General features: G+C 45.7%; 1 protein-coding gene across 2 annotated transcripts in view; it reads right to left on the reverse strand.

The window, feature by feature from the left end:
• SNRK (SNF related kinase) overlaps positions 1–2,299 on the reverse strand; it is a 46,315-nt gene extending 44,016 nt beyond the window's left edge. Inside the window, exon 1 of one of the 2 annotated variants that reach the window (XM_058679045.1) lies at positions 2,153–2,299. The gene's annotated coding sequence lies outside the window, so the exon portion shown is untranslated. Of the gene's footprint in view, positions 1–1,977; positions 2,001–2,152 lie in introns of those variants that run through there. The other variant, XM_058679046.1, reaches the window with a different exon arrangement.
• Between the last annotated feature and the right edge of the window lie 11,889 nt (positions 2,300–14,188).

Below are 14,188 nucleotides of genomic sequence, written 5' to 3' on the forward strand. Positions count from 1 at the left end.
TCCAATCTACCTTTCTGATTAAAAAAAATATAAATTAATACAACTTCTGAGTTCCACTATGTTTTGTTTTGCTTTTTAAAGATTTTATTTTTATTGGAAAGTCAAATATACAGAGAGGAGGAGAGACAGAGAGAAAGATCTTCCATTTGATGATTCACCCCCCCCCCCCAAGTGACCACAATGGCCAGAGCTGAGCCCATCCAAAGCCAGAAGCCCAGAGCCTCCTCCGGGTCTCCCACATGGGTGCAGGGTCCCAAGGCTTCGGGCCATTTTTGACTGCCTTCCCAGGCCACAAGCAGGGAGCTGGATGGGAAGCAGGGCTGCCGGGATTAAAACGGGGCCCACATGGAATCCTGCTGCGTGCAAGGCGAGGACTTTCGCTACTAGGCTATCGCGCCAGGCCCTCACTGCGTTTTAAACTAATGATCGATCTTACTGCAATAACACGGGGGGTGGGGGGGAGTGTATTCAGAACCATAAATACAAGTACAGTAATTCTGTGCACAACATGAGACAATAGAAAGAAGCTATGCAAATTTTAAAAACTGAAAGGCAGCCCTCAAAACCCTTGCCTGGAAAATCTTGAAGATGGGAGTATCAAGGAAAGTTGGCATTGGACACTTGATTTCTAATTCAATTCCACGTGTGACCTTGGGATGTCCCATCACTTGTCTCATTTCTAGACCTGTCATATGGGAATGGCACCTGTCTCCCTCACCCGGACAGCCACTGAGACAGTCAGACCGATATGAACAACCATCAACCTGCCTAATTAGTGTACTGGGATCTCCACTTGAACAGTACATTCCAGTCCAGGAACCCAACTCCAAGAGAAATATGTAAGCAGACGCTGAAGACAGATTTCCTTAAGGGAATGGTTTTATAAATCTGCAAAGCAATGGAACAGGATTATAAATTAACAAGTTGATTACATAAGTCTTGACAACCCAGGCTGGGAAGTACACTTTGATAAACACGCTGATAAAGACCAATTTGGGATGGGACAAGGCGACCAAAGCCCTTTGCAGAATGCCTGGCGGGGCCTTTTCAGTGTGAAGATTCAACAGTATGCCCGGCCGCTTGCAGGTCCATCACCACCGGCTAGCCAATCTGCACCTGAACTCTGATTACAATCTAGAACACATGCCCTGGGCTTTGCCGCCTCTTTCCAGACTAGGCGAACGCTGGAGCGGGAGACACCAGCCTGGCAGTTCCAAAGTTCCCAAATCGTCACCCGTCTACAGATACAACCATCTCACTGCCAAGTTCTCCCCCCAAGGGCTGCGCCCGGCCGAACTCCTTACGAAGCTCCTAGAGCGTTATCTGATCCAACTGCGAGGAATCGCCCAAGAAAAACAAATAAAACCAGAAATTAAGCCTGCTACTGCGCCGAGATCCCAAGTCCATGCAAGACAGGAGAGGGTAGGTAGGGCTTCCTCCCCTCGCACTCTGACCTACCCCCCAGACCCCCCCCCCAAAAAAAAAACTGTTCCAGAAAAGAACTCAACAGGCGATGACTACGGAGAAGAACGCAGGCTTCCCAACCCGAAAAATTCTAGCTGTCCCTCGGGATGGCCCTGTTCCTCCTCCTCCTTCACCCCGCTTCCCTTTCTCCGTGGACAACATCCCCCCCCCCCACCACGGTTCCATTGTAAAAAAAAAAAAAAAAAAAAAAAAAAAAAAAAGCTGCAGTCGGGGTCGAGGCACCCCTCCGCGCTGCGGTCCCAGGTCTCTCCAGGTTTCGCTCGGGGAAAGGAGAAGCACCCCCCGGAGCAGCCCCGACCTCCCCGCTCCGCTCGAGCCCGCTCCGGGGCGGGGCGCGGGGATGCGGGCGCTTCCCCGAAGGTGCCGCAATCCCGCCGCGGCCGCAAGGGCAGGGCCCGCCCGCCGCAGGGACGCCGGCCGCCCGGGGCCGGTCCCCCTTCGCCGCCCAGGCCCGCGGCCGCCGCGTCCTCCCCGGACCACCGCACAACTTACTTTCCGCCCTCGGCGGGCGGCCCGTCCGACCCCGGGCGTCCAGTCCCGGGGCGACCAGCGGAGGAGGCGGCTGAGGAGGCCGGCCCGGACACCCCTCATCCCCGACGCCGCCGCCGCCGCCCCCCGGGCCGCGCGCGCCCCCCGCCGCCCCGCCGGCCCAGCTCGCCCTCCTTACCTCAGCAGGACAGCGGCCGTCCGTCCGCAGCGGCCGCGGCGCCGACAACTCCCTCCCGGCCGCCGAAGCCCCGCACCCAGCGTTTATCATAATACCGAGCGGGCGGGAGGGCGGGCGGGCGGCCGGCCTCGGGGAGGAGGGCGGGCCCCGAACGGCGCCTGCGCGGCGCGCGCGTCACCGTGACGCGGGCCCCTGGGCGGGGCTTCGGGGGGCGGGGCCCGGGGAGGGCGGGGCGCACCTGCAGGCGGCCCGAGGGCGTCGGAGCGGGCGGCGTGGCGTGTGGGACCCCAGAAAACACGTGGGGCTTGCGGGGAGGGTGGCGGAAGGAAGTCGGGGGGGGACGCTGGAGGAGGAAGCCCCAGCGATGCGGGAACAATGGCCCGGGAAAAGTAGTGGTAGCCGTCGGTGCAGATGAGAGGGTGGGAAGCCCTCTGCCTTAGGGGCGCAAGGTGCTCACCCCAACTAGCGCCCAGAGACCAAGGAGGAAGTTATACTATGCATGTATGTGTGAATGTGCACGGGAGGTTCCTCTGGTGGTTCCTCACACAGCCAACGAGCCAGAAGACACCAGGCAGGCGTCTGCAACCCCATTTTCCCTTTCTCCCAAGGACGGCGCAAGGAAGGCCACAACCAGGAGAGAGCTTTTCCAACTCCCAGCGAGTTAGCTTGAATTCACCGGATGGAAAGGGCAGATCCTTCCAGGCTCTTAGGCCTCCTCAGCTTTGTCCTTCTGAGCGGTTGGGACGCAGTGTGACTGTCAGAATAACAAGCAAGGTTTACTGTTAAAAGGGGGACTCCCAGCTTCCCTCCTGCGGCTGCATGGGAATGAGCGGGCACACGGGTCAGCGTCCGGGACCCTTGTGTGACTTGCAAAGCTCATGGGAAAGTCTGACACATATCAAAGTTCTAACTAGAAGGGCTCCTCACTTAGATCTGTGAGATTCGTTTTTTGGGTTGTTGGAAAGCAGGAAGACCACACACTTTTTTGTGTTAGGGAAGGTCTTGCTTCCCTGTTCAGGGAACCCTGTAGCCAAGTGAATGGGTAACTATACCACTCTGGTGGTTCCCAAGGGAATCCCAGTGGTTGAAGTTTCCACTATGGTCTGTGAGCCCCCAGACATAACAGGAACCACAGAACAGTAACCATGATCTATAAGAGTATTTATATTGCTGCTGTGCAACTCAAGTTCTGAATAGATTCTTGCAAGAAATGAGAACATCAAAATAGCAAAACAATAAGCCAAAGAGGGGAAATAAGGAACCGATTTAAAATAAACTCAACTCTTTCTTACAAAGAGGGAGATAGAGTTCCAGCCACATGGTAAATCATTTCTTCATTTGCACTTACTTCCTGGGATGCTAGACTATGGCTGGGATGAACATGACCCCTTTTTGTGTACCATAAATGTGGCAATAGAATCTGATTATGCTTGGGCAATATTTAGAAATAAAGAAGTACCAACTAATATGTTACATCTTTCCCTTATAGTTAAGCAAATGTGCTTATTTTAATGAAGGACCCCCTTCTCCAGACTGCCCTAGGCTTTTTTTTTTTTTTTTGACACACTCTCGCTTTTTTTTTTTCACATTAGGTCTTTTTACAGACCTGAAAGAAGTTTTAATTAGATATACAGAACTGTACAAAATGACAAGATGGAACATGTAGGCTTGCCTGACCAATTCTGAAACTCAAAAATCTCAAAAATAACATCGTGCCACCAATTTAAGGGAAAAATTCCTTATTGGAAGGAAACCAGAGCAGGTGCTGCAAGGTAATCAAGATGTGACCATCATGCAGATTTTTGGAGAATTGGCATCATCACCTGGAGACGCACACCCCAATATCAGCAAGTGCAGCAAGGTGATATTCCCTAGATATCGCTAGTTTTCATGATTTTTTAAATTAACTATATTTAAAAGAACACATAACCAAGTTTTGCAGGTACAGTTCAATTTTGAGTTGTGACATTTAATAGGACTTTCTTTTGCATATGTAATTAGTCATTTTGTACATTGGTTCTGTGTGTTTCTTAATCCTGGCTTTGTTTGTTGGAAGGGCCTAAGGAGTTCTTCAGACAATTCCCCTCACTACCACCATGGCATCCGCTAACATCAGCAGCTCTTCCTTCTGTCTTGGCTGTCAGTTCAGGCCCTGTGTGTGTGTGTGTGTGTGTGTGTGTGTGTGATTTCAGTAGTTGCAAAGCTGAATTGGAAATACCACCAGTGGGGCAGGCATTTGACCTAACAGCTAAGGTGCCAGTTTAGATGTCCACATCTCATAGTAAAATGCCTGGGCTTAGTGCCTTAGCTGCACTGCTTATCCCAGCTTCCTGCTCAGAGTGCTTCATGGGAAACATCCGTGATAACTAAGGTATATGGGGTCATTATCAACCACGTGGGAGACAAGGTAGAGTTGCAGTCTTCTGGCTCCTCCCAGCCATTGCAAGAAGTTGGGGAATGAATCGGTGGATAGGGCTTCATTCTCTTCCTCACTTTCCACCCCAAATCAAAATTTTTAACAAACCATGTTATGGCACACGTTGAGCAAAACTGCCAGTCACTACCCCAGGTATCCCATCTCCATCCCGCATCAGACCACTGCTTCAATTCCCTTCAGCTCCTTGTTAATGCGACTGCTAAAGCAGAAGATGGCCAAAACACCTGAACCCCTGACAGCCATGTGGGTGACCTGGATGGAGCTCTAGGATCCTGGTTTTTGGTCTGGCTCAGCCTTGACCATTGCAGCCACTTGGGGATGGACCAGTAGGTCTCTCCTTCTCCCCATCACTCTGTCTTTAGTTTCTATTTTTAAAGCCAGTACTTCGCTTGCTTGCAACCAGTAACCAGGGGGTGCAGCAGGTGTTGTCTGACCTGGAATCCCTTTTCCACTGTAAACTGTATGGCCCTAGGCAAGTTGCATGACCTCTTATCTATTGCATAACCTCTATCTATTTCCTCTTTGAAAAGTGGGAATGATGGTGTCAATACTGGTCCTGGGACCTTTCTTATAAGGTTGTTGGAACGCAGCTGTGTCCTTCCTGGACTAGCAGCAGCAGCTACTCCTGGAATGGGACTAACATGTATCTTCTCAGCTCCACACGGAGCCAGAACCCCATTATTCCCTGCACACCCCACTTACAGGGTACAGGTTCTGTTTTTTCTTGCATTTTTCTCCCTATGGATCTTAACATCCTGGAAGCAGGATTTTATTGTATTCAAATTTCTTTTTGAGAGTTTTCACCCACAGGCTTTTTTTTTTTTTGCATCTAGGATCCTTACTTTTTAAAGATTTGAAAACTGTGTTTATTCATATATGTATATATTTCAAAGAGGGTGATGAGAGAGGGGAAGAGACGGAAAGAGAGAGAGGGAGCTTCTACTCTCTGGCTCACTCCTCAGATCCCACTACAACAGCCAGGGCTAGCTAGGCCAGGACACACTAGAATCCAGGAGCTTCGTGTGGGTTTCTGGAGTGGACGGCAGAACTGCAGCACGTAGGCCATCAGCTGCTGCCCCTGGGATGCATTAGCAGGAAGCTAGAATGGAGGAGGAGGACAAACCCGCCTGAGGCACTCATTCCAATATGGGATGCAGAGGTCCTTTAGGTGTCCAGTGGGAACAAAACAGCCAAGTCTGGAAGGTGTGTAAAAGCACATGCCAAGCAGCAACGTAACCTGCTTCGCCGCAATGCTTGCCCCATCGAAGTTCTTTATGAGTCTGCATGAGTTAAGAACATTTGTAAACAGGGAGATTTAAAATTTCTGCTTTTAACAGTTTCATTGGACCATCATTTTCGTGCCATAAATGTGCTCATAAGTAATGCATGAACAGTTCGATGATTTTTTTTTAAAGTAAATATATAGTTACTCTCCCCCTAATCCACTTCTGCTCTGCTTGCATCAACCGCCATTTTTCTCTCCCATCATGACCGCTACCCCTCGGTAGCACTAGTCAGGCTTTGCACCTCAACAGATGTTCCCTTGCTAATAATGTCACCTCAAAGGAATTCTGCAGCGAGCCTTCTCTCACGCCTGCCCTGTTTCACGCAGCCTGGTTTCTCCATGTTGTGGCATGCATTGATAGGTCAGTCCTTTTGATTGCCAAGTAATATTTCTTCACAGAGCAAAAATGAGTTGCAGATTTTCTTTATCCATTCACTAAGTGACAAATATTTCACTTGTTTCCTAATTTTTTTTTTTTGCTAGTTGAATGATATGGTTATAAATATTTACAAAAACTCTTAGCAGGGACACAGTTTCATTTCTCTTGGGTATATTTCTGAGTAAAATTACCGAAGAGTTAAGTAATTTCATTAACGTCACATTCCGAGGAACTGACAAATTGCTTGTGAAGTGACTGTATCAATTTGCATTTTCATCGGCAGCCTATCAGGGTTTTAGTTTCTCCAAATCCTTGCCAACACTTGGCATTTAGCTTATCACCATTCCATTAAATGTGTGGTGGTATCTCAGGATTTGAATTTGCATTTCCAAATGTATAATGGAGTTGATCATCTTGTCATTCATTCATGTTTTCATCTTTTCAGACATTCGTGTATTTTCTCTAACTGAATATCTGCTCAAATCTTTTGCCCATTTCTGTTGTTTTTTTTTTTTTAAACAAGTTAGGGGAAGAACTAAGGTTTTTTTAAAAAAATAATTTTAATTTATTTTTATTTCTTTGAAAGATGGAAATAAAGAGAGACAGAGGTCTTCCATCTGCTGGGTTACTGCCCAAATGCTTGCAGCCCTCAGAGCCCAGCCAAGCCAAGCCTGGAACTCCAAATGGATCTTCCACCGGGTGGTAGGGACCCAACTATTGAGCCATCACTGCTGCTTCCCACCATGTACACTGGGACGATAAAGAACGGAGCTGGGACTTGAACCCGAACATCCCCATATGGGAAGCGATGACTTCAAGCAGCATTTTAACCAAGGCACCGAGCATCCACTCCTTTTACTTGTTTTTAATTTCTTAGGTATTCGGGATCCAATGTAATTAGTTTCCGTACATAATGTAAGGTGAGGATTTTTAATTTTTGTTTTATTTTACTTTTTAATTTATCTTTTGCATATGTGTTGCTCTCTGGCAGCGATGGACTTGATGCAAGGAGCCGATGATAATAACACCAATAACAGGCCGCGTGGAATCTGACAGTCCAAAGCCGAAGTTTATTAGTGGCATATGGGATAAGGGAGGAGGTACTGAGTTTATCAACAAACCCCATCAACTGTTTCTATACTTTTGTTTGGAACTCTTCTTGGTTTGTATATCCCACCAAGTATTCTCATTCACGTACTGTCCACTCAGCTGTTCCTACAAATGACATCCATTTAGTTATAGGAATGGTACACACTCAGTTCTTCTCATGTAAAGGATATCCAGTCAGTCACACAAATGGCGTCCATCCAGTTGTTCTCCTACAAATGTTATCCTGTCAATTGTAATCCTGTGCTCGCTGACCTTCTAGGATCACAATGTCCTTCTATACATACGGATATCAGTTGTTTCAAAATCATTTTTGCTTTCTTTTCTCAACAGAATTGTCTTGGCACTGTGTTGAAGCTCAATTTGTATGTTGTAAGGATTTTCTGGTCTTCCTATTCATTTTCATTGTTTGACATGACTGTCCTCATGCAATGTAACACAGTCCTGACACTACTGTTTTACAAAAAGTGTATTTTTTTTAAAAAAGTGTATTTCCTTTTAGCTGACACATGAAAGATTATAGATATTTGTGGGGTACCATTGAATGCACATATATTCATCTATGTAGGTATATCTTAAGTCAATTATAGCATTTAAAATGAGCAGAGAAGGCCATCCAATTATTCTTTTGCAAGAGTTTTACTGCTTTAGGTACATTTGATTCTCAATGTATACTTTAAGATAAGTTTGTCAATTTTTATAGATTTTTTAAATCAAAACTGTGCTGCATAGATACATCAATTTAGGGAACACTGGCAACTCATCAATGAGTTTTTCGATCCATTAACTTGGTCTGTCTTCCTACTTTGATCTTGCAACATTTTGTAGCATGTGACATTACTAACTCATTTCTTAGTTCTGGTCATTGTAGTATTTTTTTTTAAAGATTTTTTTTTCAAGATTTCTGTTTTTATTTGAAAGGCAGAATTACAAAGCAAAGAGACAAAGAGGAATATCTTCCATCCAGTTCACTCCCCAAATGGACACAACAGGCAGAATTGAGCCAATCTGAAGCCAGGAGCCAGGAACTTCTTCCAGCTCTCCCATATGGGTACAGGGGCCCAAGGACTTGAGCCATCCTCCACTGCTTTCCTAGGCCACAAGCAGGGAACTAGAGAAGAAGTAGAACAGCTGGGACACAAACTGGAGCCTGTTTAAGATGCCTGCGCAGCAAAGTGGAAGAATAACTTGTTGAACCATTGCGCCAGCCCCGAAAGATTTATTTGCAAATAAGGACAATTTCATAATAATGAAATTTCTCTTTTATGAAACTTTAGTTTTTAAATAATAACACTATATTTATGTAGTCTTTTTAAAAAATATATATATATATATATTTTTTTTTTTTTTCTTGGAAAGTCAGATTTACAAAGAGAAGGTGAGACAAAGAGAAAATCTTCCATCTGCTGGTTCATTCCCAAAGCAGCTGCAACGGCTGAAAATGAGCCAATCTGAAGCCAGGAGCTTGTGGGTTTCCAAAGCAGGTGCAAGGTCCCAAGGCTTTGGGGCATCCTTTACTGCTTTCCCAGGACACAGCAGGGAGTTGGAAGGGAAGTGGAGCAACTGGGATACAAACCAGTGCCCATACAGTATTCCGGCATGTGTAAGATGAGGACTTAGCCACTAGGCTATCATGCTGGGCTCTACATAGTCTTTTATATTAATCCACATATTAATATTTATATTGCTTTTTTAAAAATTTCTATGGATTCCACTTTTTATTTGCTATTATTGCCTTTTAGACAGAAAGATTTTCCTAAACCTTTCTTTAAGGCATGTGTGCTAGCAACAGATTCTGTCCTACTCTTGGAATATGTTTATTTCTTTATTGTTTATGATAGTTCTAAAGATTGAGAGCTTGGTCTTTTAATGTGTTGGTAAACTTTATATTAACTCAAGTCTTTAAAACTGCTTTTCATGAAATTGGATAAATTTTTTTTAAAAGATTTATTTATTTTTTTTTGGAAAGTCAGATTTACAAAAAGGAGAGACAGAAAGATCTTTCATCTACTGGTTCACTCCCCAAGTAGGTGCAATGGCTGGAACAAGATCTGATCTGAAGCCAGGAACCAGGAGCTTCCTCTGAGTCTCCCACGCAGGCGCAGGTCCCAAGACCTTGGGTCATGCTATATTGCCTTCCCAGACCACAAGCAGGGAGCTTGAAGGGAAGTGGAGCAACCAAGACACAAACAGGTGCCCACATGGGATCTCGGTACATGCAAGGCGAGGACTTTAGCCACTAGGCTATGGAGTCGGACCCAAGTTGGATCATTTTTTATTTGTCATCACATTCACTTATTATTTCTTCTACTGTTTCAGTTCTGCTATTGAGTCCACATAATGTATTTTCATTTTGGTAGCAGTACTTTTACTGGTTGAATTTTCATTTTTGTTCTTGTAAAATGTTTCCATTCAGTGTATTTAGCCTGGCAGTGTGGACACCAGTTAAGATGCTTAAGTTCCACAGCAGAGCATCTAGACATGAGTCCTGAATCTAGCTTCTGCCTCCAGCTTCCTGTTAATGGAAACCCTAGGAGGCAATGCTGATAGTTCAAGCAGTGGGAAACCTGTCACCCAGGGGGGATACCTTAAGTTTCTGGCAGCCACGATGGCCAGAGTTGCACTGATCTGAAGCCTGGAGTCAAGTGCTTCTTCCAGGTCTCCCATGCGGGTGCAGGGTCCCAAGGCTTTGGGCCATCCTCAACTGCCTTCCCAGGCCACAAGCAGGGAGCTGGATGGGAAGCGGGGTTGCCGGGATTAGAACCGGCGTCCATATGGAATCCCGGTGCGTGCAAGGCAAGGACTTTAACCGCGCCGGGCCCTGAACTCTTCTCTTTGTATAATCCCTTTTCCTTTGAGTGTAGGTTAAACTTGTTTATGTAATGAGATGCCACTCCTATGAATTATATACTATTTTATAGCAAACAGGAAATTCTCTGGTGGGCCTAACCTAATCATGTGAGGCCTTAATTTTTTTTTTTAAGAGGGGAAATCAGACCAATTGGAAACATGAGAAGAATTCAGCGTGCCACTGCTGCCTTTGTCAGTGGAGGGGCCATGTAGAAAGCAGCAGCAGGAAGCCTCTAGAAGCTGTGTGACCCTCAGCCAGCAACCAGGAAACAGGATATTGGTTGTGCAGCTGTAAGGAATCCAATTCTTTCAACAAGTAGAGTAAACTTGGAAACAGATGGTTTCTCAGAACCTCCAGATTCCAGCCCATCCTGACTGATGCTTTGCTTACAGCCCTTGGAAACGGAACCAGAGGCCCAGAACCCAACCAATGTCCTGGACTTCTGACCGCAAACACTGTGAATTGGTGTCTCTGTGTGTGTGTGTGGTTTAAGCTGCTAAGTTTTGTGTTTTCCTGTGCAGCAAATAGAAAATGAATACAACAACTTTCTCATCTTACTCTGCTGTAACTATTAAGTCTTACCTCCTGGCAGAATTCATTTTGAAAATAAAATTAAGACTTCTGGTTTTTCTGAAAAAATTGGAAGCTCTTGCAAATTGAGATTTGAATTTGTAATATCTTTTATGAATGAACAGCAGGCTCCAACCTCCTCATTAGCCAAGGTCTAAGTCCTACAGTTTACCCAAATTTGTCCTTCATTCCAAGCTTGTAGCTTAAGTTACAGGCCTGGCAAAGGGACGTTTGAATCTATAATACCTAATCAGAACACATTCAGCTGATAGTAACTGTTTGGTAAGTGTTGCAAGAGTGAACAGGCAACATAGGAGAATCTCACACATAAACATGTGAACAGACATTTGGAACAGCCAAGGCAGATGGCAGTGTATCCAACAGTATTAGGGAAGGATAACGGGCAGAGGCCACAAAGTTGATCGACATACTTTTTCTAAGAGTCCCAGTAAGAACTTGTCCTCAAATCTCATTGGCAGAAAGTGCATTATCTGATTAGTTCTAGTTCTAAAGGAGGCTGGGAAATGTAGTTTTCAACTTGTCACATGTCACCCCAGCCCTAACAATGCAAGCCAGAATCCTGTTAGAAAGAAGAGGAAGATAGATGTTGGATTAGGTGACCAGCTCTCTCAATGCCCAGATTATGGAAATAAATAACCAAGAAAACACCCATGAAGCTTTCAATAGTACCCTTTCCCTACCCTGCCAAGGGAAACCACTGCCCAACTTTGCATGAAATTAGTGCTGTTTCTCTAACTTAACAGGAAGGTTATTAAAGAATGAGTCCTTTTGTGCCTAGTTTATTTTACTTGTAGCATGAATATTAAATGGAAAAATATGGCATTAAAACATTACAGCTTTTCTTAACATGCTATGCCACAGTGCTAGCCCCTTTTATTTTTCTTTTTTAAACATGGACTTACTTTTCTGAAAAGCAGAGTTACAGAAGGAGAGAGAGAGAACCAGACTTTGTTTCCATTGGTTTATTCCCTATTTGGCCACAGTCACCATGGTTGGACCAGGGTAATATCAAGAGCCAGGAATTCTGTCTATATCTCACACATGAGTGCAGGGGCCAAGGAGTTGGGTTATTCTACACTGCTTTCCCAGGCAGCTGGATCGTAAGTGGGGTAGATGGAACCTGAACTGGCACTTGTATGGGATGCTGGTGTTACGGAGGGTAGTTTAACCCATTGTGCCACAATTGCCAACCCTGGCCCAACTTTTCGAACAAGAAATGTATTAATTAGCCTCAAGAAAACCAAGACTATCAGTAATGGAATTCTCCATCTCTGTTTCTTGAATTAATTATCGCTAACTCATTTGCCTTCTAGTCAAAGAGAAATGACCAGTAAGAACAGTGACAAATGCTTTTTCTCATGCAAGATATTAAAGATATTTTTAAATTTGGAGCCACATGACCACTAACTGCATGAGCACAGAACAAGTGGGGTAGCTGTGGTGCTGGCTGGAGTAGGGTCGCAGGGTAGGCCAGAGCTGACCTTTGGTGGTTGAATTGGGAGGGGACTCTCAAGGGAGCAGGACAGCAGGACTCAAGGATCCAAGAAGCAGCTGTGTTATACTCAGTGCACAAGCAACTCAGTATGTTCACATCTGCAGAACGCTGCTGTCTGATTGCCAGCCCTGGTCTTGCCCCGACAGTATGCTGCTTGGGCAGCCTCTGGGGGAACTGTGGCCACTGGGTGGTCTGCCATCCTGGGGGATCATTACTCAGATGAAGTGTCTGTGTGGATGAAGGTGAGTCTGGCCAGGAGCAGACCGGATGCCTGACAGGGCAGACCCTGTGGCTAGAGGTTACATCTGGTGGACTGGGTAGAGCTGAGCCATCAGGGCTGGGATGCCACAACGGCTAAAGCTGACTTCCTCAGGAAAGTCATGCAAATCAAGACCTGTGCATGTTTCAGCTCACAATTCTTTTTCATTCCCCCCCACCCTGCTTTAACATTAGGGAGTGTTAAACATACAAAAAATAACAATTGATAATCAAAGCAGGATAAGCAAAGTGGATTTAAGTCTCAAGACCCCGCTCCCAGAAATAGTTGCTTATCATCTACTCCCAGTCACAACTCCCTTGCCTAGCTGGACTACTTAAGCTAGTAAAACCAATTGTTCACTTTGTCAGCCTCCCTTCCAAATGGGTAAGGCTACATGATCCAGGCCTCGCCAGTAGATCTATGTGGAATTCAGCTGCGGGTCTGAGTAGAGGGCTTGGGGAAAGCTTTTGTTTTTCTGCTGCAAAGGGACAGCTGCAGTTGGCTCCGGCGTCCTCCTCTCTTCCCATCCTTGCTGTGGGCATGACGCCTAGAACAGGAGCTGCCATCCCAAAGCTGTGGAGTGGCCAGCAGCAGTCACAGTGATGCTGGCTCGGGACCTCATGAGCTGCTGAACAAATGTTAACCACTGCCTGCTCCAGACTTTCTGTACTATGGATAAATGGAAAACTCTCTTCATTTGCTTACTTATTGCTGAAAGCATTTCTAACTGGTAACAACTAATAGGAGCCATTACTTGGCCTGGATAGGAAGAAAGTGGGGCACCGTGAGGATTTTCCAAGCCTACAGAATGCATTAGTAAGAAGTTGAGGCTCCTTCTTCGTCCCAAATATAAAGAAACTATGCAGACTATTGGAGTTGGGTCGAAATGGCACAGAAGCTGACTTGAAAGAGTTCCCATTGGCCAAGTCAGGGTGAGCTGGGGAAGAGAGAAGGAAGGGGAGAATCTGGGACAATTTGAACATCAAAAACAATGACTGTCAAGGATTAAGATCGTTTGAAAATGGATGAAGGCAAAGAACTGCCTGTGTATCCTGACTTTTCTATTTGAATTCTGCTATAGAGTAACCAAAGAGACGATAGGAATTTATATTAGTTCATTTTCTGTTACTATAATGAAATACTCAAGGCTGGGTGACTTTATACAGAAAAGAGGCTGATGTGGCTAACAGAAAGTTCAGAGGCACGGCTTTATGATGACCTTGCTCTGATGAACACCGCATGACACATGGCACCACGATGTCAGAAGTCATGAAAGAACGAGGGAATACACTAAGAGAGGAAGCTAAGGGGTCTGGGAAGTAGCTAGCCTTGCTTTTCATCATAGCCAAACCCCTGGTGGAAATGATCATCCACCACCGTGAGGTTTAAGGATGTCGGGGAACAGTATCATGGAAGGATCAGGCTGACAGCGTTAACCCACTGTCCATCTCTGCATCCCTAGCAGTGGTACAAACACACCCTTCATGGTGCACTGCACAAAGTACATTGCGCCTCCTGGGATGTCTTGCAACCAGGACAACAGCTTTAACAGGAATGGAATCCAGTTGACAGGAAATGGAGAAACATGTTCAGTGACATCAGAAGGAAACGGCCCAATCCAAATGGGAGATA

Source organism: Ochotona princeps, chromosome 21 (assembly GCF_030435755.1).
Source record: "Ochotona princeps isolate mOchPri1 chromosome 21, mOchPri1.hap1, whole genome shotgun sequence".
In the NCBI taxonomy this organism is placed as follows: Eukaryota; Metazoa; Chordata; class Mammalia; order Lagomorpha; family Ochotonidae; genus Ochotona; species Ochotona princeps.